The sequence below is a fragment of the Patagioenas fasciata genome, chromosome 2, assembly GCF_037038585.1.
Source record: "Patagioenas fasciata isolate bPatFas1 chromosome 2, bPatFas1.hap1, whole genome shotgun sequence".
NCBI lineage: Eukaryota > Metazoa > Chordata > Aves > Columbiformes > Columbidae > Patagioenas > Patagioenas fasciata.
Window position 1 is genome coordinate 30,462,883 of NC_092521.1, and position 24,417 is coordinate 30,487,299.

Sequence of the window (24,417 nt, forward strand, 5' to 3'; positions counted from 1 at the left end):
AGCAAAACTAAGAAAAACCCAGAAAGTATTGCAGAACAGTCACAAGAAACAGCACTATCTCAAGAAAACGTAGGTACCGTAACTTCTAATTGATTCATTAAGAAACACTGGGGAATTAGGGAGCAATGACCATTGACATTCACGTGAATCACAGAGCTCAATTAGAACTGTTATTCAAAAGCACTGTGGAAAATAAACATTCATCCCCCACCATCACACCCCTTCCCGCAGAAAATTCTTCAGTGTTCACAGGAAACAGAAGGATATTCTAGTACATCAGAGGTGCGACTCAGTTGCCCAAGATGAAGAATTTTGATCTTCAGTATGATCTACTATCATGAAATAGACTTAGCCTTATAACCATCTTATGGACCTCTGAAAACTTGTTCAAAACATAAACTCCTGTCTTGTGTTTCACTATGTAATCCCTGGGTAGAGAAGGCTGAGAGGGGGTCTCACCAATGTTTATAAGTATCTCAAAGGTGGATGTCAAGAGGATGGGATCAGACTCCTTTCGGTCATACCCAACGGTTGGATGAGGGCCAATGGGCACAGACTGAAACATAGGAGTTTCCATCTGAATATGAGGAAAATCTTCTTTACCTTGAGACTGACACAGCATTGGAATAGGTTGCCCAGAGAGGTTGTGGGGTGTCTGTCTCTGGAGACATTCAAAACCCACCCGGACACATTCCTCTGCAATCTACTCTAAGTGTACCTGCTTCAGCAGGTGGGTTGGACTAGATGATCTCCAGAGACCCCTTTCAACCCTAACCATCCTGTGCAATTCTGTGTGACTGGAAGAAAGCCACAGTCCAGGTTTCAAAAAGGGCAAGAAGGACGACTCAGGAAACTACAGGCCCATCAGCCTCACCTCCATCCCTGGAAAGATGATCGAAAAACTAATCCTGGACATCTTCTCCAAGTATGTGAAGAAAAAGAAGGTTATCAGGAATAGTCAGCCTGGATTCACCAAGGGGAAATCATGTTTAACCGACTCAATAGTCTTCTATGATGGTATGGCTGGCTGGATAGATGAGAGGAGAGCAATGAATGCTGTCTACCTTGACTTCGTCTAGACTTTTGACATTGTATCTCAGAACATACTCATAGATAAACTCAGGAAGTGTGGTTTGGATGAGTACATAATGAGATGGATTGAGAACTGGCTGGATGGCAGAGCTCAGGGGGTTGTGACCAATGGTGCAGAGTATGATTGGAGGCCTGTAGCTAGCAGTGTTCTCCAGGGGTCAATACTAGGTCTAGTCTTGTTCAATCTGTTCATCAATAATCTGGAAGAAGAGACTGAGCATACTCTCAGCAAGTTTGCTGATGATACCAAACTGGGAGTAGTGGTTGATACTCCAGAAGGCTGTGCTGCCATTCAGTGAGATCTGAACAGGCTGCAGGACTGGGCAGAGAAGAACCTCCATGATGTTCAACAAAGGCAAGTGTAGGGTCCTGCACCTGCAGAGGAATAACCCCAGGCACCAGTACAGGTTTTGACCTGCTGAAAAGCAGCCCTGCAGAGAAGGGCTTGGGAGTCCTGGTGGAAAACAGGTTGACTATGAGTCAATGATGTGGCCTTGTGGCCAAGAAGGCCAATGGTATCCTGGGGTGCATTAAGATGAGTGTGACCAGGAGGTCGAAGGAGGTTCTCCTCCCTGTCTACTCTGGCTTGGTGGGGCTGCATCTGGAGTACTGCATTCAGTTCTGGGTTCTCCAGTTTAAGAAAGACAAGGAATTACTGGAGGGAGTCCAACGGCAGCCTACAAAGATGACTAGGGATTCAGAACACCTTTCTAACGAGGAGAGACTGAGAGGGGATCTTATGAACACTTATAAATATCTCAATGATGGGTGTAAAGAGGATGGGACAAAACTCCTTTCATTGATGCCCAATGATAGGATGGGGGGCAATGGACACAGACTGAAACATAGGAGGCTCCATCTGAATATGAAGAAAAACTTCTTTACTTAGGGGGTAACAGAGCACTAGAACAGGCTGCCCAGAGGGGTTGTGGAGTCTCCTCCGGAGACATTCAAAACCCACCTGGATACATTCTTATGTGATCTGCTCTAGGTGAGCCTGCTTTGGCAGGTGGGTTGGACTAGATGATCTTCAGAGGTCCCTTCCAACCCCAACTACTCCGTGATTCTGTGAAAAAACAAACAAAAAAACAAGCACACACAACAACAGCCAACAACAGCAACAAAAGCCCCAAAACACAAGGAGAAAATCCCAGACATCAATTTCCTACATATATAAAAGGGCATGGTAATTAGAAGGATAAATCTAGTTACCTAGATTACATCTTCTCAGTTTGGGTATATAAGGGGAGGCTGTGCCAATGACCTTGTGAAGGACAGGGAAAACAACAGTGTTCTTTCCTCATCTACTGACCAACTAATCTCTTGAAAGAAGCACTCATGCTGTGCAGACATAATCTGCCTTTGATAAATTCATTCTTACTATACACAGGCATCACCTTGTCCTTCATGAGGAAATGACTTCCACAACTTTGCCAATGACCAAGGTAAGTGAGGCTGACCAGCCCAGATCCTCCTCCTTACCCTTCTTGAAGACGAGTGTGACATTTACCTATTGAAAAAAATCAGGAAGCATCTTTCAAAGATCTTATAACACAAGACAAGAGGCTTCTGTTAGGTCTGATATGCTAGTAAAGCCAAATTATTCAATACTGTAAACAAAAATGATGTTTGAAATTTCAAGCATTCGTTCAAACTTTCACTATTAACTACTAATGTCCATGTTTTCATAAAATGAAGGATCAGGCCAACAGTATGTGTCTCAATTCATTGTGTCTTCAGAAAACAATACAGAAAACAGTCTAGATACAAATGATATAATTATGTTGGTTATGCCATTTTAATGATTTAAATATACAATATATTTAAATTTCTTATTTGGCCACTTCGAAATAACTGCTCCAAAATTGCACACACACGACGTCTCATAACAATTTTTTTTTTCACCATGTCATTACTATGAATAGATAGAAAGAAAATAAAAATTACTGATTATTATACCACCTGGTTATGTACAGTTTGAATTCTGCCTGTATTGTTTGTGCTGATTTTTAGTTCCTTAAACAGCATTTTTGCCTTAAAAGGAATCATGACAGCTTTAAGAATTTGTTTGTGTACTTTAGTCTCCATTTACAGTCTTCAAGTACTTTCATAAAACAGATACCTTTCTTTTGTGATGAGAGTCAGACATTATAAGTCTGGCCTCTGTATTTCTTCCACTCAATGCCAAAAAAACCCCCACTTTTATTGATGCTCTTTAAGAAATGTAGAAAATCTAGCCCACTTCTCTTATTTTTCTAAGTATGTTAGTCTTACAGGAGGCTCTTCCCATTTTTTCATATTGCCTCTGGTAAAGTTTAATCATTCTGGCTTATACAAAAGCTAAGAAGTTCCCTAAATCATGGAGTCCTGACAAATTTTCCAGAATCTGTTATGAGTATGAATAAAAGTAGTAGTATTTGTTGCAATCTAGACTATTTTGTTAAGGACTATTCTAGTATGTTCCTGGATTTTCTAACTCTAGGCAATAATATTATTACATAAAAGTAACTTCCAAACTGCAGCAACTGAAATAAAAGTGGCTTTACAGCAGAAGAGGGAAATTGTACATTCCCATCATCCATGGGTCATTTGGACAATATACAGGATGTTGTTTTCTTGTTATTTTAATCCTTATAGTATGAAACCTTCAAACACCTTTCCTTCGTTATGGAGAAATGAAGAGTTGCAATTTTTGATCTGTGACATTAACAAATGTTTTTGAGGGACATAACCTCAATTTTTATTAGAAGTGGATTCTAATAGAAAACCAAACTAAAGAGAAAACTGAAGCTTATCGCAGCTATTTTACACATAGAATGAAAATCCAGATTGTATCTGGAAAATATGTTGACTTTTTTTTTCTTTTTAGAATATGCATATAAAAATAATAAAAATACACCACATAAAATAATTAGCAATAATATTTCATTACAAAATTGCTGTTCTATTTCAGTAAAGGACAATATGAACTACATAGCTTGGTCTGATGTGTAAAAATAATTCTTGAAGATTTCAATAGTATTTTTTCATCATACTCTAAGAAATTATACTGGAAATAAATAATATGGTTTCATTTTTGTCAACAGGTAAACAACTTCATATTGATGAAGATGATGAACAGCAGTTGCTTATGCAAACCCAACAATCTGTTAGAGTAATATGCATGCCTAACACCAATTTAAGCTCTCAGAAGACACTTCCTGAAAATACTCTGTATTATTTTGTGGGCTTGAAATATACATAATTTTTGATGGTTCTTTTTATATTTTTCTCCACATAAAATGTGCAAGCGTAATTTATCTGCTAAAATGCAGTGCTACAGAATCAGAAGGAAAAAAAAGAAAAAAAGAGTAGAAGAAACTACTATTTCTGAGAATTTTTTTTTTTTTTTCATTGAATCTTATATTTCTCTTTTGCACAGTTAACCAGTATTTCTTTCCCTTGGATCATATAATTTACCTGTTTCTATATATGGAGAGATTATGACATTGCTTGTGACTACTCCCAATCATTGTAATGAATGTTTTGAAGTGTTGATTTTAATTAGGAAGCCCCAATATAATTCCATTTTTCCATGGAAGTAAACACACTGAAGTTCATAAAATATTCTAATAAATGATCCATACAGATTAGTCCTTACTGTCTGAATCTATAAAGACAATCAAGAAAGCTCATACAAATTAAATAAAATTACTCATTTTAAACTCATTAATTAGATTACATTAAACATCTATTGTGACTCTTTTCTTCCCAAGGAAAGTATTCATTACTTAACTGTGTTCACTTTATTACCAGGTGAATTAGAACCCCTTTAGTTTACTTCATTTCTGATTTTGAATGTCTACACAGGGAGCTAATAGTGTTTAACTAGACCTTCATAAACGAGACTTCTTAACTGATTTGAATTTATTTCCCTAAGTATCTCTCTGTAGATAAAACCTAATGGGAAATATCTTGAAAACTGGAGGTTGAATTCAAGATGAATAGAGGAAGGTAAAAGGGTTTATAGTTTTGTGAAGCTTTAGGTTCCTTCCTCCTATTTTGTGGAGTGTTTTCCTGCTTCTGTGTTTTTATGTAGGACTAATAACAAACAGACTGATATTTTCTTCCAAAAAGAACTTAAATAATTTGATTTATTTCTCACTTCTGCTTCAATCTCTCACTACATGTCTTAGATATTTATATAAGCAGGAAAAGCCATTTTTTTCTGATCTGCCTTTTGAATATTCTGATATTATATCAGGCATCGATAAGATCCTGAACATCAGCAATTCTCTGTAACTATTTTTATTAATTCTTTTAGATAATTATCACCCTTATTTAGTAGTATTTAACAAATTCTATGGCTACCAATGCATTCTATGTTTAGGTTAAAAAAATATATGTTCATAACCATTATGTGAATAAAGTGGTGTTCAGATAATTTGAATTCCAACAACCAAGTTACTTAATATACAATATATTACAAGATTTCTTAAATATGCTTCCTAGAGACTATTTGGCTCCCCAGAAATGAGATATTTAGACTGTGTGAACCAAAGAAATTACTTCATTCGGTTCAAACTGAGAAAGCCTACTTTATCTAATTAGCATATCTAATACTCTATATCTGCTGCAGATAATCATGCCTTTTTTTGCAAATACTGACCATGAGCAAGGCTTCATGTCTCCTGTCACACTCCAGTCCTGTGCTTAAAAGTAGTGATTATATGTTAGACTGTGAGATGAAGGACGTTTATGGACTACGTTGTCCTTTCTTTGTTTAATTTAATTAAATTAATCTAATTAATTACTTATTAATTTGCTTTTTTTATGGTGACAGACTATAGATCAAATTATCCCTGTCACTTTCCATAAAAAAAAAAAAAATAACAAACAATTTGGTAATTTAGTGTTCCCATGACTAAGATTTTTTACATACTTTAATAACATGAAGTCCAACTTCGGAGCATGAAATATGTGATAACATTCTGCAGTTTTGCTCTGAGACATGACAGACTGTTGGTATTTTTAAATGAGAGTTAATAATTTCCTCTATAATGACTAACATCACAAGAAATCAACAAAAAACATTGCATTACAAAAGTCGTTTTCTTTACGTTACATAATAATTTGTTACTGGTAATGACCACAAATGCATCAAAAATGATTGGTGACCTACAGTTGCCCAGCAACTTCTTTATACTCTTTAATTCATTATGACTTCCCTTACATTGAACTTGACCTCTTTTATAGCTCATTAATTGTGCCAACATTGCACTCTATTACCTGGGAAAATAAATCAGTTTCATAAAGTTTGCCAGTTTTTAACAGTGCATTTTCAAATTCACAAATTCTGGCCAAGTTTGTAGCATTTCAGTCACTGATTCGCATATACTGAAAAATTTATTAAATTTCTGTCAGGATTTTGACAAGGAAGTGGCAATTAAATAATTCTGGATATATTTCTGCAATTAATTACTTTTTTTTTTTTTCCAATCATTGACCATCTGCTACCTTGTTTATTAGATTTATCCTCCCTTTTTTAGCTTACTGATCATAGGTGTTACTAGCGGTGCCCTTAAAACATATGGTCAATTTAACAGGAACAATTTTTCAGCAACTGATTTGTTTTAATTTCTGTGCTTAGTTATTTGTACAAATCCCTCTATTCTCTCAAAGCTTGATTATGGTACTACTTGCTTCAGTATCCACTGTTTCAGATGACAGACATTCCATTTTGCAACTATTCTCACACTTATAATAAACTAAAAAATTGGTATTATCTCTGCTAAAATTATCTCACCTGCTAAAGTAAAGTGCAAAGACTTAGGTTAATCTGAATTTCAATCTACCTTCTACTTTCTTTTTTTTTGTTTTGTTTTGTTTTCTTGTTAAAATGTTTCAACATAGTTAACACTTTCTTTTCTTCCTCCAAAATAAAATTTGACAGAAGTTGTAATTTTTCATATAACGTGATGGCTGAACATCACAGTTTTTTCTGTTGAATTCCAGTACATTCTAATTGGTTAATATGATACCACTTCTCCCCACCCCCCCTTCATTATATTAAATTCCTTGGCCGTATTTTTGCTTTTCATTCAGTATGCAGACTACTGATTAATGTTTGTCATCTAGTATACTCTGATCTGCGGTGCTCACCTCCAAACCCTATCCAATTTCAGTAGATTAAGATTGATGACTGATCAGGCACCTTATTCACTCTTTTGGTGGAAAAGAACAAAAACTGCACAGAAATGTAACATAGCATAACTTGATAGCTAGAGTCTGATCTCTTTTTCAGGAAAGACTCAGGTGAATATTCCCAAATCTTTCTTATCATCAAAGAGTTTATTTTTAAGCACAAAGAAAATATTTGTCATCTCTCATCATTTGCTTGCAAATCCTTACTGACAATCAAGACTACATAGACATTTTAGGTCTTAGATGATAATATTTGTGCTACAAGGGAAATGAAACGCCACAAACTCCCATTTATGCAAGCCTGCAGTTATGAAGAAATGAAAGGTTTTATGCATGCAAGAAACTGGAATCTCTTTCAAAAACCTGTTTAAAGTAGAGTTATCTTGTAATAAAAATGGTTAATTTAATTAAACTTCCTCTCCCACACATCAAGTAAAAAGTTATAATAGATACTATCCTTCATTATAAATTACACACATTATAATGTGTACATGTAATTGTCTCTTTTGGGGGTGAAACTATATCCTCAAGCTCCATTTATTGAATAGAATGAATAAATATCATAAAGACAAACTTCAGTATAGTAGATGGATAACTAACAGGCATAGACCAATTCATTTCTCTAGACAGTGCACTCAATAGATGAAATAGTTGGAAAAAAAGGGGCAGAAAAATAGGACTGGATGCATATTTTGCAATTAGATTAATAGTTACTTTCAATGTGCTAACATTTTCACTGCAGAGAACAAAAGTAACCTAAGAGTAGAAGACTATCAAAACTTGACAAAAAGCCAGTCTGGAAAGATAGGAGTCAATCCGCTTTTTTATGTCAGTTTTTAAACAAGATTAAGATACTTATAAGAACCATAATCAGTTCAAAAGCCATTTCAACTCCCTGCCACTTTTTATGTTAAAAGACAAAGAATTGCTAAGAATCTGACATAATATTGCAATCAAAACTAAACCATATTTCGGTTTCTATCAATCAGAAGTCTCTGACAATCAGTACCTTTTAAAAGATGCCTGGTACTGTTTTACCCAAACACACTCTCAGTCTTGCATTTTTGCAGTCAGTAGCTATTTTTCTCTACAAAATGTATCCTAGTGTGTCAACAGAGAGGAGAGAATCCAGTACAATTTTGGGAAAGAAAGAAGTTGCAAACCTGTATTGGAGTCTTTGGAGACAAGACAAAAAAAAAAAAAAAAAAGTGTACAATTATTTTTGGGTTCCTTTTCTTTGCTTAAGGTTTTTGTAAAAACTGTATTCATTAAGAGAACAAAATGAAATTCTGAACTTTGAAGAAATGCAGTTCTCTTGAGTAGTTTTTGCATATTTCTATGTTTTTTGTCAGCTGTGATAAGAATTTATTTGATAAGAAAGAGAACTTTTATTTAGGAACTCAAAACTGTAAGTCTTTGAAAATAGGCTAACGATGCAAACTATCTAGTTTATAGTGCCTTTTCTGAATTCATGTACACATAGCTGTGTTTGCAACCTGTTTTTTTTTGCATAACTGCAAACTAACATGAAGACTTCAGGACTTGTTATTTCTAAAAATATATGGAAATTATACATGTATAGTTTGAACATCTCTTTGCAAACACTGACCATATGTTATTTTGTTACAGATTCACACTTTTCCTTCAACACTGTTAAACACTAAAGAAATATATTTATTTTTTCTATGTTAAAATCATAAAAATAAAAATGTGATTCTTTTCTCCTCAACATTTTTGAAATAACATGTTGCAAAATTATGATCAAGATGATGTTTATAAATTAGTCACACCGCTGTTTTGTGGAACTGATCACTTTGGTATAGTATTCAATTAAATTTAAATATTACAAGGATTTGGGGGAGTATTTTGGCTGTTTGTCATGTTTTGGCTTGCAACTGTCATTAATTTGTGGGAAAGGTAAGAGAGAAAGGGTCTTACGAGTTGTAACCATGAGCTATTATGGGCTTACTAATCTTAGTTCTGAAGGATTAGAACACAAAAATTAAAATACATGTTTCCAAAAAGTATTTTGTAAGTAACATGGTGTTTATGTGTATTTTGTTATTTCTACTACATAGTGTTATTAAAGACTAAGCCAAAAAAATCTATATATTTCTCTCTCAATTGTGAGAAATTGACTTTATTTTGAATTTGTGTTATTTCTACCCTTATCCTTCATCTTGTATGCTTCATTTATTTTGCCAACTTCACAGTTTCTTCTTCCATAGGTACTGAAAGAAATATCATGGACCAGGGTCATGGAATGCTTGAGCTCTTATCCCTTGCAGCATAACTGGAGAAAACATGAAAAAACCTGTTGAACATGGCAAGAAAACTAACTGGGCCTTATAAGTGCTTTTCATGTATTCGCCACAACACAAAACCCTGTCTAATCTGAATAAGCTTTTTGATACCTGAAAGGTTGTCTTTCCCTCATGTAGTCCAAGACTCTGTCATTCCATCTAGTAAGGGACAGCCCTATAATCATCTGGGCAGGAACAATCCCAAGTTCCAGTATAGGTTGGGGAATGACCTATTAGAGAGCAGTGTAGGGGAAAGGGACCTGGGGGTCCTGGTGGACAACAGGATGACCATGAGCCAGCACTGTGCCCTTGTGGCCAGGAAGGTCAATGGCATCCTTGGGTGTATTACAAGGGGGGTGGTCAGTAGATCGAGAGAGGTTCTCCTTCCCCTCTACTCCGCCCTGGTGAGACCCCATCTGGAATATTGTGTCCAGTTCTGGGCCCCTCAGTTCCATAAGGACAGGGAACTGCTGGAGAGGGTCCAGCGTAGGGCAACAAAGATGATTAAGGGAGTGGAGCATCTCCCTTATGAAGAAAGGCTGAGGGAGCTGGGGCTCTTTAGTTTGGAGAAGAGGAGACTGAGGGGTGACCTTATTAATGTTTATAAATATATAAAGGGTGAGTGCCACGAGGATGGAGTCAGGCTCTTCTCAGTGGCAAACAATGATAGGACAAGGGGCAATGGGATCAAGCTGGAACACAAGAGGTTCCACTTAAATTTGAGAAAGAACTTCTTCTCAGTGAGGGTAACAGAGCACTGGAACAGGCTACCCAGGGAGGTTGTGGAATCTCCTTCCCTGGAGACATTCAAAGCCCGCCTGGACACATTCCTGTGCGACCTCACCTAGGCGTTCCTGCTCCAGCAGGGGGATTGGACTAGATGATCTTTTGAGGTCCCTTCCAATCCCAAACATACTGTGATACTGTGATATATGTGTAATTAGGCAAATCTGGTTCTAAGGAGGTTTCAACAACTACACATGCAAGAGTGAAAACTGTGCTCCTTCCCTACACTTACATAATCTGCCTTTGTAGACTTGCCACAGTCAAGAAAACGACAGCGAAATTATGGCTGAGAGTCTGAATGTTGTGCTTGAAGAGAAGCAATGATCAGTTTACATTAAGAGCGTCTTGATCCTTATTACGTTATCCTTTCTTCAAAGATGTGTATGAAACTAAAATTTTCAAATTTTCTATCTGGACTTGTTTTCTTGTATCAGGAGAGAATTAAGATGCTTTGCGCCTATCTACTGACTCCATGTACAGTGAACTTTCTAGGATGCTAAGAAAGAGGCAAAACATAAGAATATTTTATATAGTAACTAAGGTTTAATTTCCTTTGAAAATCTTCCTCCTTGTTGAACAGGTATATCCCCTTCTTCCACAGGTGAAGATACTTTTTGTGTAAAATGTGAAAAGATAAATACCACCATTGTTAAAACGAGGATAAAAACTTCTGTAAGAAAATATGATCTCTAAAATGTTACGTGCTGGGTATCTTTAGGTACGTTTAAAATGAAAGCGTTTGGTTTGAAAAGAGTGTAATGCATCAGCAAGATACTAGAGTTTTCCTATCAACCATCAAAAATCAATCTAGTTCATTTCAGTCTTACTCATTACTCTTTTCCTTTCACAACATCAAACTGATTTAAAATCATTCCAAATCTATTTCAAGTAACTGGATCCAAAGGGTATAAATTTTTCATCAACTTTCAACTTAATTGAAAGCTAATGCTAAGTACAATGAATAATAAGAATGATATTTTCCAATCTCTGTTTTGAATAATCTGAGCTATTATAAATATAATATATTAAATGAACATAAGGACTAATTTTAAATATTTTAAATTTATGAAAAGGTATATTTTAAAGGCTACTGGATCATTTGGATTCTTGTCCTAGATACCTCAGTTACATGTCTCAGGTGAGGTGGGATGAATTAGGTCAAGGACTCCATAAATGCCCTGTCAGTGAAAATTTTCTGTTAGATTTAATTGATGTATCATAAGAATTATATAGACAATAGGTATAAATAACATATAAACAGTTATATAAACAATAGATAAAATCATTTTTTTTCAAGTGAGGGATTTGGATTTCTAAGCGGAAAACCTACCATATCTTACACAATATTTTAAAGTTTCCTTTAAAAAATTGAATTTTCCACAGTTGTGAATTGCAACAGCAGACAAGACCATTTGACCAGACGGTCTCTATCTCCCCCCATCACTTGCTTCTAGAATACCATTGGCACATATACTCCAGTCTGACTAATGAATGATGTTTATGGCAATTAGCCTGACTGAACAGCAATGCAGTCAAAAGAGAAGTTCTAGAACTATTTATTTATATATACATATATTTATTTTTTAAGATTCTTGTCTGTTTATTTATATATACAAGCAGTCTGTAAAAAAGACAGTATTTCATGGAAGCCAACAAAAATATTTTCCCCCTCAGATAACCAAGCAAATTTTCAGCACTTGGAAGGCAACTTTCCATATTTTATCTTTCTGTTCATTAGCATTATAAAAAGCCTGTCACTATTAAAATGTGATTAGAACAAAGAAAAATGTATTTGTTGTTGTAAAGTGTTATTAATTTTATTTTTAGAATCTCAAGGCTCTGCTCAAGTCCTTTTGAACTCTGTGGGCACCTTTAAACAGACTTGTGTGTCAATTAGATCACACCTTTAATCTTTGAAAGATGAGTACTGATAATAGTTTTCCTTTTAAGCATCTTTTCTATAATAAATGAGACAAGTTTGATCAAAACTGTCTTTTGGCAGCATATAAAACAGTTCTTATCAGTTTAATCTCTAAGTTGAGGCTGAAATCTATGCCTTAAGCCAAGCTAAAACTTGGCAAAAATGAGTGTCTGATAAAGCAAGGGCAAAACAATGTTGGATATACCCTTGTATCATGAATGACAGACAAACAATTCTACAGTGATACCTGAATCCTCAGAACATTAGTTTTTATTCTCCTGTCTCTTAAAGGAGGTAGGAACTGATTACATCTGCTGATCTTTAATGCCACATGCTCTTATCACCCCAGAGTAAAAACCTTCTGTAAATAAAGACTGAGGGCTCAGTTCACATAAGCAAGCATAGGTGCACAGTATCTTTGGAGACTCCAGAAGGTAAACAGCAGGGCCCTGGCTGCTGCTGCTGCAGAAACGTGCAGATCTCTTGGATGCTTGTGCCTTATCTGTTCATCCTCTACGGTCAGCTCAGAAACTCTAAAAACCTCACATAGCACTTCCTACGTGTGCTTAGATAAGTCAATTGCTCCATGTGTGTCATTGCTATTTCTGTTTACAGTTTCAGAAAAAAAACCCAAACTGTTTTGAAGAACTATGGAGAAAAATATTTCATCATGTTTATAATTGGCTCAATAGCACTAAAAGATAGAAGAATTCTGAGTGCTTTTAAAACATTTGAATAGTTCTACAAAGGCACCAGATTCAGTGTGGTAAATTAATTCTTATTCCCATTGGATCTGAGATTATTCCTTGGGGTTAGGTGGGCCAAACAGTGTTTTGAAACAACATGTTATGGAACTCTTACATGGTTCAACTTCAAAATAGCCCAAACCAGCAGATAAAGCCATCAGCTACTTTAAAATTAATTTCAAACAGAAAAATCAAAACGGAATCTGCTATGAACTTACACGATATTCCTACTGATGCAAAATGATGAGCTCTTCCTACATTCTTTCTGTGCAGAAACACATTTAAAAACGTACTGTACATAATAAAGAAATCCAGTGTGACACAGAGCATTGGAAATTTATATCTGTGTTCCTTCCAAGGAAGTTAAAAAATCATATTTTTAGATATTCCAGCTATACTAATAGTAGAAGCCATTAGACATATGTGCTTGCTGAATAAAGAAGCAAATTAGACATATTTTCTTTCAGGGAACAGATCTGTAGCAGTTGTTTCATGACAGAAGAAGAAAATAAGTATTCAAAATCACTGAAGTTACTGGAAGGCTAACAAATCACAATTAGAGATTGACTGATTGATGCTTTAATCCTTTTTGCATCGAAGGGTATTTTTGGGACATATTTGAGTTAATTATCATAATTAGCCATTGTGATATATTGGACAGAATAGTTTCAGCAAGAAATGAGTCATGTAAAGAGGAGTACTGTTAGAAAGAAAGATGTCATCTGCCTTTTTATATGGCCAATCTGAATACTGTAGAGGCCTTTAGAAAGGTAAATAGTACACAGATGAATAAACTAATAAGAATTCAAATACAGGTATTAACTCACACTATTCAAAACTAATAACAGTTATAAAAGATTACAAAAATATTTTTTAAAAGTGTACTAAAGCTTTTTCCATAATGTTCCACTACTCAATTCACTTGCTATTCCACTCTGACAGCTGGTAGTCAAGTTCTCAGCTTTTTTTACTTCCCCTCTAGATTCCCTTCAGCTCCTATAGTCAGTCATCCTTTCAAATAAATATATTGTCTAGTTTATTTTTCTTTTTCCCCAGACTCATTCTGTTTTGTCCTTCAGGAGGAAAAAAAAAAAAAAAAAAAGGAAAAAAGAAAAGAAACTCCTTTAATTTCTTAAAAACTGTCTTAAGAGATGCTATTTCCCTAAATATGCTGGCAGTCATCTTCTTCATGTAACTAATTAGTAAGCAATATTTTGTCTACTAGAAGAATGAAATGCCCCTCTGATGAATGCTTAGCATTACCCAGTAAGAAGCACATCTTTCATTCTTATCTTACATTGTGATTACAATAGATTCTACATTTAAAACACTGTAAAAATATCCAAACAGTTTAGTTTTCTGTTGTGTTTAACTGGATCTTAACTGAAAGTAGATACAGCAATCAATTACTTTGGAGTAGTAACTGTTAAGAGGTTTCTTCAAGCTATTTTACATGGAACAGGACTACAGTGATTTCAGAATAGAGCCAAAATACTTGTGTGGGTTTAGTAAACCTTTCATCACTGTCAATATCCATCTATTAAAGAAGGCATTCTCAGTCAGATTTTCTTTTTAAAAACACGTAACAAAAAGCCCAAAAGGCAAAACACTTTTTATCTTGCGCTTTGAAGGAAGAAAGCTGTATTAGACTTTATTCTCAAATTCCACTGTATAATTTGCAGTTAATATTTAGATTTTCCTGATATTAGCTTAAGTTTTGATATTGTTTTTCTCTTTATGCTAGGTTTGGTTTTTCTTTTCTTTTTTTTTTTTTTTTTTAATGTCATTACAGTTAACAGGTAGGGTTGAAGTATATTAATAGAAACTGTATTGTGCAAAAATTTCCCATTGTAGGTAAACTTTTAATTTCCATATTAAGGAAAAATATATTTTATGCAATAAGGGAGAGCTGCTCAGCACACACTTTTATTAAACTCCTACACTATTCTTTAGACTGAAAGATCAGCTATCACTTGGTCTTGTATGACAGAGGGCTACCTGGTGCATAAACTTGACTAAATGTACCAGTGATTGCCTGACTGGGCCTGAACTAACTTATCACAGACACATCACTTTCTAATTCTTAGATTTTAGGCTCTTTGGGGAGGAGCTCCATGGAAAAGGCCATAAGGTGGGCAGCAAGTTGAATGTGAGGCAGCAACATGCCCTGGCAGCAGTGGAGTCCAACAAAATCCTGGGCTGTATGAAGACAATTGAGGGAAGTGATTATCTTCATTTACACTGTACTGATTAGGGCATATCTGAAATATTGCATTCATATTGGGCCCCCAAGACAGGAAAGATGCTGGTAAACTGGAGCGTGTTCAGCAGGAGGGGCCTGGGATGCCCAAATGGCTGGAGCACTTGCTCTGGTGAGGAGTGGCTGCCGACACTGGGTTTATTCAGCCTGGAAAAGAGATGGCTTGGTGGTGGAGAGGGGACAGGGTGCTCACAGGATCCCCCAGCACCTACAGGGAGGTGACTAAGGATCTGGAGCCAGGCTCTTCAGGGCAGTACATAGCAGGAGGGTGAAACTGAAAGAAGAGAGGTTCAGAACAGAGATAAGGAGACTCCACCTTTGCCCTGGGGGAAAACTGCTGGACCGGGGCAGTGTTCCCAGCAAGACCGTGGCAGCTTCATCCTTGGATATTCCCCAGGCCTGACAGAGCACAGCTCTGAGGAGCCTGGTCTGAACTCCTAGTTGGCCATGCCTAAGGGGGAAGCTGAACCAGGGACCTCCTGACCTACTTTCTCACCTGTGTCATCCCATGATCCTATCATAAAAGCACCAGCAACGAAGTAGACCCATGAAAAAAGTGTGATCATTAGAGACAAGCGGTATTTCTAGTATGCATTGCATTTAAAGACAAGTATTATTAGACTATAAATTCTATATCAGGTAGGTCTGAAAAACATAGATAATGTGCACAAAGAAAATTCATGTTCTAGACTTGAAAAGTTCCTAAGCCTTAGATTCTTTCCAAGAGTAAAATCCAGTTCTCTATAACTTCTCAGAGGAATTAATACCAGCCAACTTTACCTTGGCAAAATTATAAACAATCAAAATAAGGTCATGTAATAAAGAGTGAAAAAACTTAGGAATACACAGAACTATGTACTATTCCTGTAAGGAAATGCTAATACTAAGCTTTACCTTGTATTTTCTGTTAATTTAAATCAGTTGTTGTCCTTGATTAAGGACACTCTAATTCTTCACCTGTTAATGCCTCTACTGGAAGGATGTCCTTGTTTTGCAGATGTAGGTTCTATTCCAAATGGAATAATTAAGGATCAACTACATACTTGAATATAATTTCTTAAATCTCTCTCCTTCAGGTTACTCTGGCAATATATGTAATCAAAATGTGGGGTTTAATAAAAGCAAAGTATTTTCATCTCAGAATTTATTGTATGCATGATAAAAATAAAATGAGGGTTTACTGAAAGCTCTTGAAATGCTGAAGATTTTGCTATTTATACTTATTGGTCAGGAAATGTTTATTGGACCAAAATTCATTATCCCCAGTGTTTTTATTTTGTTCCAGGTATACCTCTGAGCCAAAATCAAAATCTGATAAAGCTTGTAACTTATATTTATGATGGTTTTTATATTTTTCTCTGCTATGAAATATCATACAATTTTCAAAATTTAGATTTTGAAGTTAAATCTTCCACATTTCAATACCATTTTTAAACAACATTATTGGAAGGGCACATTTTCATTTGCAGCATTCCTCAGTTAAGCTCATACAAATTTTGCAGCTGACCTCATTTATCTCAACAAAAATACAATTGCATATTATAGACTTCAAGTGAAGACAAGTTCTACACATAAAAACTTTCCAAGGATTACACTAATATTTGCTAAAACAAACAAACAGACAAAAAATTTCTTAAACTAAGAAGAGTTTTGTTTTGTATGCATATTTCATTTTTTTTTGTTTTACCTTTAAACGTCCATTGAGATTTTGAAACTTCTGTAAAATTGCAAATGAATAGCTAGGCATTTGAACGGTATGTTAATCTGCTGACCCTCAAGTTTATTTTGCATAATAAGAAAATTACTCTCTCTAATCAAAAGTACTTTCTTACTGAGCAACCTTATTGGTGAATTTCAGTTCCCTACTGACAATCCTTTATAATAAGAAGGGATTATTAAATTTTGATTAGCATCAGATTATACTCACTTCATCTACCAGCTGACATTTCTGCTAATTGAGGATAAATACACTAGTCTGATACCTCCCCAAAACATAAGACATATTAAAAGTCTCAGCACAATCTGAAAACTTAATTAGTATTCCTTGTATTTCCTGGAAGCTACTGGTTGCCTAAACCGGAGTCTTGCAGATAAAGTCGACGTTGCAGACTCTACAATATCACTATTTGGCACGTTTTGCTTGAATTATTAAATATATGTGATATATCTAAAGTTATTATCAAAATGCTAATGTAATGACTTTAGTTATTACAGACTTTTTTGTGATAAACTATGCTCCTGTGCAGTCATTAAAGAACATCAGCCAAATGCTGATTTCCTGTTCGGAATTTCACACACTCTTGACACATGGGAATAGAGTGAGGCATACAGAACTGGGCCTCTTTTCTGGTAATAACAGTTAGGATTGACAAGCAAATTTATATCTTCCTTTCTTTTATTACTTTCATCAAGTCTGAGCAGAAACCTTATGGCAATAATTATTGCAAATGACAGATTTTTGTTTATTTATTTTTTCTGGAGGAAGCCACTTACCCAAATGCTTCAGAGAATCACAGAATCACAGAATGCTTGGGGTTAGAAGGGACCTCTGGAGACCATCTAGTCCAACCTACCTGCTAAAGCAGGTTCACCCAGAGTAGATCACACAGGAATGCGTCCAGGCAGGTTTTGAATGTCTCCAGAGAAGGAGACTCCAGTTCTCTGGGCAGCCTGTTCCAGTGCTCTGGGACCCCCACTGCCATGGTCTAAAATGGCTATATTTCAATGCAAAATATTGTTATGTGGAATTTTATTATTCCAAAAGGCTTCAATTACCTAAAAGGTAAAGTCCTTTAAAACCTTTTATACCTCACAGTTTCATAATCAGATGCTTAGCTGTTTATCAGTTTAGATAAGGAATCCAGGAACTGTAGCTTTTAGATAATGACTGCAAAAATGAAGCTGAAAGGAGAACTCTTTCTTTTCAAGGATACAAAAACAGACAATCTCCAATACCCTTTTTTTGTCAAGAATAAGGCAGATCACATCAAAAGCATGTCATTAACACCTTCTCATCTAACTGCAACTGTCATAAAGACAATATTGATCTAGACAAAGGAGAAAGAGGTTGAAGAACATCTATGCCAAATTAAATATCAGTGTATTGTGTCACTGATTATGAATACAAGTATGTTACTGGATTTATTTGACCAGCTAATCTCTGGAATATGCATTTCTTAAGTAATCATTTTTTTTGTTTGCATTAACAATTAAATTAGAATGGAGTGAAACTGAAACATAATTAGCAATTCAAATTGGATTTAAATTTGTGAAAAGTACCCTGAATTTCAATTGTAGATGATTTGCAGGCATGGTAAGAATTTTAAGGCTTTGGAGTTTTATAACATTTTCCTTTTCATATGCTAGGCACATCCAACCACCCAATATTTTACAGTAACAAGTTTCGCACTAATCAAATAGTATGATATCAAAAGAGTCGGAAATCTCTATTACCATTTTCTGTGTTGATTTGATTGTTACAGTGTAAAATGATTGGAAACAAATGAATTTAAATTAATGGCAATCAATTTTAAAATCATAACAATACATTTTCAATTGGCCAGGTTTATTGTAAATCCTCCATTGCAGGACATAAAAGTTCTTATTATTCCACAAAGTCAGAAATACAATTACACACTGATTATGACTTTCATTTCATTAAGAGGTTTTTCACCTGATTTTATATTTTGTGACATTTTGCTTCAGACTTTTCCCCTGGGAATTTAGGTAAGCATGACTTGACTGAGAAAAAAACAACAGGAAAAAAGAAAGCGTGTTCTTAGGTATCGTAACTTGATGCACCGGAGCCAGTACTCTCTTCAGACTGTGGCTGTCACACTTTACTGACACTCTCTTTGCCTGCAGTTTTATTTTAACAAACATTTAAAAGGAAGAAAAATATATGATGAAAAATATATTTTAATACAATTACTATTGTTATTGTAACTCAGTGAAGAACTCTGGTTCTTAAATTTTAAGAACACAGGGTGTTCTGCCACTATGGGAAACACTCAGAAGCTACCAGAAACTTTGTCATTGCTTTTTGTAAAAGAGAAATAAGAGAATAACCTTTTAATATTGTCAATATTTGCTAGGATTTTCTACTTGTTGAAACATAAGTCGAATGGAACAAAGGATTCCAGCTGCAAAGTTTCCCGATTAAGCTACTTCTTTTTTTGTTGAAAGCGGACAGAACTGGTATACACATAAATAAACTGTCACACATGCTCAAGTTGTATATTATTCAGCTATGTGCATATAGGACCAAACATATGGAAGAACAATAGAGTTATAAAAGCACCCTATATTTATTTGATACAGCTGGCTCTACGTAATGTTCCCACAGCATACAAAACCATAACATCTGGCCTTTTGCTGTCCTCCTTTGAAGTATTATTCAGTCGCAATTGTGAATCAAATTTATCACAACAGGATTTTACATGCCTGTCCCTCACATAAGCAATGGGAAAAGTGAATAAACTCAGTAACGTTTTCAAAACTTAAACTTCTTGCTTTTCCCCTAATGATGACCATTTGAGAAGAAGGCAGAAGAGAAGTAGTATCACCTTCAACCTGGGCATTTCAGTGAGAAAACTGCTGAAATTAGAAACATTTGGAACCCTGCAAAAAAGTGTTATTACTTTTAAAAGAGGAAAGCAGACATTTTGTTCAAGTTCTAACATATTTTCTGCAACTCCATCCTCTCTAAAGAGGTCTTCACAATCCTCTTCCACTATTATATAAATAATAAACTGTAAGGACTCTTATCAACAAAGTCATTGTTTTCAGTTAACTAAAAAAGGTGATACTGGCCACTAGTATAATCTCAAGGTTACTGAAACCCATGTGAACAACAATAGCTTAATTTTGATCTCTGGTACTCAGAAAAGCTATCATTAAACACAATTGCTTGTGAAAATATGCACTCTAATGCTTTTATTTGCATTCATTCACTCTTTAAAAAATCTCTAGTAACTACAGTTTTCATGAGCTTGATTGTAATCCTACAGTTGGATAAAATGCGATTATTTCTGCTATAGATGGTTGTAGATTATTTAGATTATTCCTATCAGAAGGGATGCCATGGTGTTCTTCAAGAATAGAGTCTTTCTTAATTAAGACCCTTTTTTTTTTTTTTAATGCAAAGAAAACACCAAGACCAAAATGTACCTTTGTTCTAAAAGTATGTTGAAATGATTCAGAAGCAACTACAACATAGAATATAGTCTGTTACTTCTTTTTCTGATAAAACACACAAAGGCATGCAATCAAGTTTGTATTTCAAATACGATGACAATTCAGCTTGACAGATATTTCTGTTGAATTATCTTGTCTCACATTTGGGAGAAAGACACTGAAATATTATTAAAAATCCAATCCTTATCCAGATCAAAATCAATCTACAAAGAGATTTAAGTTTGCTGGGTTTTAGCAGTGTTCAACATTTTACCACTCTGATTGCAGTTTAGAATCTGGAATTCCAAATCAGGCACCTGAATTGAAATGCATTTAAAGAGTTGAGCTCCTTCAGGTAGGACTCACAGCAGGGACATGCTAATTCTTCTCCTCAGAAATCCCAACATTCTCCACATGTCAGACATACAATATAGCAGAGATCCAAGCTCCAAGTCTTCTCAATGTCAGCAATAAGGTTTTTTTTTTGTTTATCTTCAAATGGCCTGCTTATTTAAAAATATGCAGGAAGGAGAAAAGTGGTGATAATAGTAGTAGTAATACTGCCACCATTTTTACACATCTATGAGACTTTGTCCTAAACTGAAAGCAGTCATTTCTGGAATCACCTGTTGGGATATGTCAGTGAAAATATGACTGGTTCATTTGGCAATAGACAAATGAGGAAAAACTGAGACCTGAAAGGCTCTTACCAGCCAAGCACTGAACTATGTATCTAGGTGATATTTTGGGGTGCTTGCCCTCTCAGGTTCAAATATTTGCATTCTAATGATAATTTCAGGAGGTCATATAATTGTGTGATAGTACTGTAGATCGAGTTAGAACCAGTTCACAGTGCTTCTAAAGGCAGATATCTGTTTAGGGGTGGCAGGAGAACAAATTGGTTTTGGGATCACAGACATGCCACAAAGGTGGGTGGGTGTGATTTTGCAGGGATGAACCCAAGTGTGGACCAGAGGATGTGAAATACTGCCTCTATATTCAACACACCTTTCCTTGCTACTTGACCTGTCTTGAATGCAAACCAATTTCCAATGGTACTTCCTGCTCTTCTTTTAGGAAGACCAAACCCATTATCACTCTTCCACTAAGAGTCCCTGCCTTTATCCTCCTCAGTGAGGAGAGGTGTCGCTGGACCTGCTCCTGCCACAGAGGTGAGCAGGGCAATGTCTGATCACCTGGAAGATACCAGCAGAGCATGGACTCACTGTTTCTACTGCCAGGGTCAGGGTGGAGAAGGGGAGCAACGTTAGAAGCAAGGACATTTCTAGATCTGGAAGCCAAACAAGAGAAAAGCAGCACCTGTTGTATTATACATTTGTTTGTCTTCTCTGATGTTCTTCATCCCACTTTCCCCAAGCAGGATTGGAGGCAGCATTCAACTAGCTTGTGCTGCACTCAGATTTAACAACCAGTCCTTGAAGGCTGGTAACCAGACCAGTTAAACACAATAAGCAAAACCTTAAACCAGTTCTCTTTTGTGATAATAAAACAATATGTACGTATGTATTTGTAAAATACAGGACAGTTCTGTATAGCTCTGATCAGTTCTGGTATTAGTTCTCACGTTTCTATTAGTTCAAACTGCTATGATTAGTTTGGTTTGTCTTATTTTGAATCATGGTGCAAGCACAAATACCTGGTTCTGGTATATATCCACACTGAAGTAAGATCTCCTGTGCTATCAGATGTGAGTGGCTTCAATAGACTGGCAGAGAATTTTATATCAGTAATTGGTCATGTGTGTGAATAGCCTGGGGACGCTGTTATGATTCCATTCCTGTATTTTCTATGCCTCTGCTATTTTTTAATGTCAAAGTTCTGTGCTACAGCTTTGTGACTAGTCACTTTTACACGTATTCTTACTGTAATGTCATTTATAGTTCCCTTTACATACTAAAGGTGTTTAGAAGCATATACATGCACACACACACACACAAGCATGTGTAAAATACTTTCTCAGTTATATATTATCAACATTGAATTATAGCAATGTTATTGGCATGAAATAGAATTTAGTTATTTTCAGTTATAACATCAGCAGCACATACTGCTTTAACGGTCATGTCCGACATCCTCCTTCATGGATAAAAGTAGTGCTCCCTCACCCTTGGTTTTATTAAATACAAAATCACTGACTGCTGGACTGAAGCTTGGATACATTTCGTTTCTCATTTACAATGAAGTCTAACATAAAAAAATCAGAAATGGACAACTCACTTAGAGATGTGTAAATCTGTTTTAGTGTTCAAAATGGAAAAAAAATATTATCAAATATTTTTGTAAAATGGTCATTGCGTATTCTCTCCAGATTCTCTAACAATTCTTTGTATCTAGCACATCTTGTTAAAAACAGATGTTGTACTGGTTATTTTTAATAGGGGAAAAAAGAATAAGACAAACCACCAAACCTGAAACAAAACAAAACAGATCCTGTGACTTTTACTATTACTTGATTGGATAGGATTTTTGGTAAATGTACATGTACAATGGATATTTTGTTTGTTTGTTTTCTTATCCCTATCTTTGTTGTAAACACCACAGGAACTAATCCTTTTGAAGCATTTATTTCTCTTTCTCCATTTTCCTACTTACTCAGGCAGTTTTCCAATCTAGAAAGAATAATTTCATTTTCTCTGTTTAAACAAGAATACTAAAAAAATATCAGAAAATGGAAAACATATTACTAAATATGAGGTTTGTGTGAGGGAAAAAGAAAAAAAAAGTTTTCCTTATAAACGAAAGCCTAACTGCTCCTGGCAGACATAAAATTTAAATAACGTTCAAAAGTAGACTAGCTGCACACAAAAACAAAATCATCAGCAATCAAACACCAAAGATCAAGAGGCTGATTCAAAGACAGCCAGCAGACTTTTGTTTCCTTGTCATGTACAGTCATTAAGATTCAATGCAATTTCAAGTGGCTCTGAGTGCTTTCTTTTGGGGACTGTCTGGGTTAATTTAGCTGATCCTAAAAGTGTTTTTTTTTTTTCCTGCAGTAGCTCTCAAACAGAGGCTGTAATCTATAGCCTCACAATCATCTTCAGGAGCTTTTGCATTAGGGAAATCCTTGTACTGATGAACTTCAAAAGGAAAAGCTGAAAAGCTTTAAATGCCACTGACCAAATCAATTATCTGGTTGATGAGTATCAATGGTTTTCCAGTACAGTGTGATTTGTTTGAAGCTTTCAAAACAAAATTCCCCAAAAAGAGAAAAAGCAAGTCATAAAAAGACCAAAACAGACAAAATGTTTGCTTCTTTTGTTTCAATATATCTACAGGAAAAATGTTTTGCTTTAACTACACAAGTTTTTCAGCTTCCTATAGTTAGAAGAAGGATTTTTTTTTTTTTTTTTTTAAAAAAGGACATAATACATTATTCAGTAATGTCTTTGCTAGCCCATCCAATGGGTTCTTGTTACAAATTTCTGTTCTGAGTACCCAAAACATTTGGCTAACTAGAACCAGATTCCCAACTGGTGCAAATAAATTTATGCATGTAAAAATTTATATAACTAGAGTGTTTGTCTCTTAGTGTTTTAGACTATTTTATGATTTATTATTTAATTCTTTATTAATTTTCAACTTCAAATTTTTTATATTTTAAGTACATGATATTAATGTAAGCAAACCCTAGATAAACATACTATTGCCTTCCTCACAGATTTTCTTTGCAGAAATGTTTTATGCGATTTACATGTACAGTAAGTATTCAAGGAGGTTTATAAATGAATGCAGTTCTATTTATCAGCTGAATAATTTTAGCTGTTGTTATTCACTGTTATTAGCTGTTTTGCTAAAGTAAACTAAGGTCAATAATCCTCATTAATTTTCTCACCATCTGTGCAAGAAAGACATGAGATTATGTGATTTCATAATGATATCTCACTTAGATTGCAGATAAATAAATACTGAGAAAAAAATATTCAAATT